The sequence below is a fragment of the Lathyrus oleraceus genome, chromosome 7, assembly GCF_024323335.1.
Source record: "Lathyrus oleraceus cultivar Zhongwan6 chromosome 7, CAAS_Psat_ZW6_1.0, whole genome shotgun sequence".
Lineage (NCBI taxonomy): Eukaryota > Viridiplantae > Streptophyta > Magnoliopsida > Fabales > Fabaceae > Lathyrus > Lathyrus oleraceus.
Window position 1 is genome coordinate 174,136,304 of NC_066585.1, and position 4,549 is coordinate 174,140,852.

Sequence of the window (4,549 nt, forward strand, 5' to 3'; positions counted from 1 at the left end):
GGTTCACTTTCCTCCTCAGTTGACTTTTTAGAGTTTTGGTTTTCTCTCCTTGGGTCAGACGGTCCTTCCACTTCCATTCCACTTCTCAGTATAATTGCATGAGCGTGGCTTCTTAGGTTAGGTTGGGGTTGGCCAGGAAATGTACCAGTTGGGGCAGCAGTAGGTGCTTGTTGTTGAGCTACTTGTGAAATTTGCGTTTCCAGCATTTTGTTATGAGTAGCCAGGGCATCTACTTTACTTGCTAGTTGTTTAATTTGTTCACCAGTGTGTACATTCTGGTTTAAGAAATCTTTATTGGTTTGATGTTGAGAAGCTATAAAGTTTTCCATCATGATTTCCAAGTTGGATTTCCTAGGGGCGTTATTGTTAGGTGTAGATGGGATCGGCTTCTGATATCCCGGAGGTATAGCTGGGGCTTGATTTGGAGATTGTCCAGGTGCGTATAAAGCATTATTACTCTTATATGAAAAATTGGGATGATTCTTCCAATTTGAGTTATAGGTGTGCGAGTAGGGGCTTCCTTGAGCATAGTTTACTTGCTCCGCTTGGATTCCTGTTAGGAGTTGACAATCTGCAGGAGTGTGACCTTGGATTCCACAGACTTCGCAATTCTGAGTTATGGCAACTACGGTGGCTGGAGGTGATACGTTTAAACTTTCAATTTTCTGGACCAGAGCATCCACTTTTGCATTAACATGATCAAGGTTACTTATCTCGTACATGCCAGTTTTTGTTTGAGGTTTTTCTACCATTGTTCGTTCGCTTCCCCACTGATAGTGGTTTTGAGCCATGCTTTCGATAAGTTGGTAAGCGTCAGCATAAGGTTTGTTCATCAGTGCACCACCTGCGGCGGCGTCTATTGTTAACCTCGTGTTGTACAGGAGACCATTATAGAAGGTATGAATTACTAACCAGTCCTCTAAACCATGGTGTGGACAAAGTCTCATCATGTCTTTGTATCTTTCCCATGCTTCGAAAAGAGACTCATTATCTTACTGTTTAAATCCATTTATCTGGGCTCTTAACATAGCTGTTTTGCTTGGCGGAAAATATCGAGCAAGAAAAACTTTCTTCAACTCGTTCCATGTGGTGACTGAGTTGGAAGGAAGAGATTGAAGCCATCTTCTAGCGCTATCTCTTAATGAGAAAGGAAAAAGACGAAGTCGAATTGCCTCTGAACTGACACCATTAGCTTTAACAGTATCAGCGTATTGGACAAATACGGATAAATGAAGGTTTGGATCCTCGGTAGGATTTCCAGAGAATTGGTTCTGTTGCACTTCCTGCAATAGTGAAGGTTTGAGTTCAAAGTTGTTTGCTTCGATTACGGGTGGAGCAATACTTGAATGCGGCTCATCTTGCGATGGAGCGGCGTAATCTCTAAGAGCACGAGCTGGTTCTGCCATCTCAGGTATCGAAGGGAAAATATTTTTGAAATCGGGAAGTTCAACAGGAGGGAGATTGTTTGCCGCACGATATTCCCGAATTCGTCTTAAGACTCGGAGATATAGTTCGATATCATTGATTCGTAAGTAGAACGGCTCGCCTTGTGAGCGAGTGCGTGGCATACAAATCAACGAAAGAAAGAAAAGAAAAAGAAAAGCCTTAGTCTCTACAGCGTAACAGAAGAGTTACGATATCGACTAAATAAAAGTCCCCGGCAACGGCGCCAAAAACTTGATCGCGACTTTATGAGTCGAATTTGGGGTACAAACTGCAAGTGCACAGTTCTATCGCGTAGTTTTAAAAGATATCGATCCCACAGGGACTTATGAATCGATATACTGTTATCTAAGGTTACTTCGTAAAGCTAAGGCAGGTAATACTTTGATTGTTTGGGGGAAAAGCTAAAACTAAAATAAGATCTAAAATAAATATCTAATAAGCGGATATCGGTATGTAGTTCGTCGTAATTAGGGAATCAATTCTTTGTTGGTTCCTTGGTTTTAAAATAAATCTTTTCAGTTGACGCTATTGATTAAAAGTTTTATCTCAAACTCTCGCTCTGTTGAATAAACTATGATTTTATATTAACGTAGCTGTCACTTAAAGTTAAGTCAAAAACCACTTTTTGAAAACAATAGGATCCGTAGAAACTCTCTTTAAGAAAACACTAATCGTTTAAACACCCTTATCTCAAACTCTCGCTCTGTTGACTTAGGTTATATAATTAAATTCAAATGCTTAACTATCGTCCTCACATTCAATCTTTAAAAATACTTTTTGAAAAAGATTAGAATTTAATTAACTCTAAAAATTGCTCTCGCCCTGATCTAGAATTAATGTCCAATTTACACTATCCAGTCAAAAACTCAAACTCTCGCTCTATTGCTTTTAACTTCTTTATGTCTTTTACTTTCGTACAAAAACCTTGTTATTAAACCTGTAAATTGAGACCGTAAAAAGAGTGATTTTAATTTTAAACCTAATTAAACCAATTTGGTTTTGATTCCTTCATTCCGCTTACTCTACATACCGATACCTAAGTAAATCAGCCAGACATGCTAAACAGACTTAAATAATTATCATGCATAAACAGATTCATCTCAGGCAAATAATATAAATAAACAGTAAAACAGGGCGTATATAAATTCAAACAATAATTAAAGAACCTGAGAAATTAAATAGCAGTTTTGAACACTCCACCACAGGCCGGTTGGATTTGTTCTTGAATTCTTCAATCAGGCAGAAAAATAAAAGCGAAGGAATAAAAAAACTAGATTCTAACGTAAGGTTAGATCCGGTAAAAGGTACACAATAGTTTCCGGTGTAGAAACTATTGTGCGAAAAAGAATTAACTAAATGCTAAAAAGGAAAATAGAAATTGCACTACGCCAAATAAGGGAAAAGAGGGAGCTTATTTTGGCCTATAACAGCGCTTTTAAGCGCCCTCTAAAGTGGCGCTGGCATAGGTAAAGACAGCGCTTTGTTTTCCTGGAGAAAGCGCTGTCTAAAGTGGCCCTTTAAGGGCCACATTATAGTGCGCTTTCAGAAAAAAGCGCCCTCTGGAGTGGTCCATAAAGGGACACCTTAGAGGGCGCTTTCTGGAAAAAGCGCCCTCTAAAGTTGTCAATGTAAATTGTTTAGAGGGCGCTTTCAGGAAAAAGCGCCCTCTAAAGTTGTCAATGTAAAGTGTTTAGAGGGCGCTTTCTGGACAAAGCGCCCTCTAAAGTTGTCAATGTAAAGTGTTTAGAGGGCGCTTCCTACAGAAAGCGCCCTCTAAAGTGTTAGTTATTTTAAAAAAAATTGTTTGAAAAACAGTGGATATTTAATTGGTAACCTGTTCGCATGCTGCAAAAGTGTAAAATTCATATTGATTTCATCCTTTAATCCAATGTTATACACCATTAATCCATTGATATATACAACATGAATCCATTTATATACAACATTAATCCTCCATATATACAACATTAATATATGATTCTTTGATCAACAATATACAACAACATATTCATGATTTAGTAAAAGTACAACAACAATATACAACATATATACAACAACAGCATACAACAACAACATTCCATACATATATGTACAACAATATACAACCTAGCTATATGATTCTTTGATTAACAATGAATTGACACAATTCATCCTTCATTTCATCCAAATGAGCTCTTGAGTAAGATTTGTATTCCTCAAAGTACTACAATTAAGAGAATAAAACATATTCATGATTTAGTAACAAATTAGATGAAATATCCGATAATATTAAAATAAACCCTAAGTTATTATTCCATACCATTTTTGGGATGTCTATACGATTCAACGCAATGATATCTCTCATAAATCTCAATACAAAAAATCCGCAATCGACCGAATTATTTTGCTGAGGACACTACACAGAAAAACAAACAATATATATATAGTTAATTTCTTACAAACACTATTATAAGCAAAAAAACAAACACTATTATAAGCAAAAATAAGATACTTAATATATACCTGAACTCTGATCCAGGTAATGTCCTTCCTATTACGATAATTCTTTTTCGATCTAAATTTTATTATTGCCCTAACAAAATAAAAACGTATATTGAGATCAATCTGACAGACATAATTAAATATACAAATACACACGAATATTTAGGGGAATTTCACTTACGCGTCAACCGTCTTCTTCATACTCGGATATTTACTCCAATCACCCGATAACGAATCGAGATAATACACTATTAGTCTCGAAAGATCCATAGCAACCAACACCCAGTGACCACTGTAAAATAAAACAAAAATTTAGATGAATGAAAATTTTCTACGTAAAAGATATACATAGATTAGAATGAAATTATTAGAAAGAAAATCTAACCCGTTGCCAGAATTAAACGGTAAAAAATACAAACTGGGTGTAGTATTATCGTCGGCCGCCATGAATCTATCGACTAGATCATTCTTTACGGATGTTGGATTTTTCGTTATTAATGTTGCGTTGATACGGGAAGCAGCAATAAAATTGAAACGGTTACACAATTCAGTTCCCCGCATCAATGTTACATACATATACCTTAAATAGAAACATAATAAACATTAGACTACTCATTGAAAT

At 36.3% G+C, this 4,549-nt stretch overlaps 1 non-coding gene across 1 annotated transcript; it reads left to right on the forward strand.

Annotated features, from left to right (window-relative positions):
• Positions 1-921: 921 nt before the first annotated feature.
• LOC127108883 (small nucleolar RNA R71) lies at positions 922-1,028 on the forward strand. Its single transcript, XR_007796385.1, has one exon. It is a non-coding gene; the product is annotated as a small nucleolar RNA R71 (small nucleolar RNA).
• The last annotated feature ends 3,521 nt before the right edge of the window (positions 1,029-4,549 follow it).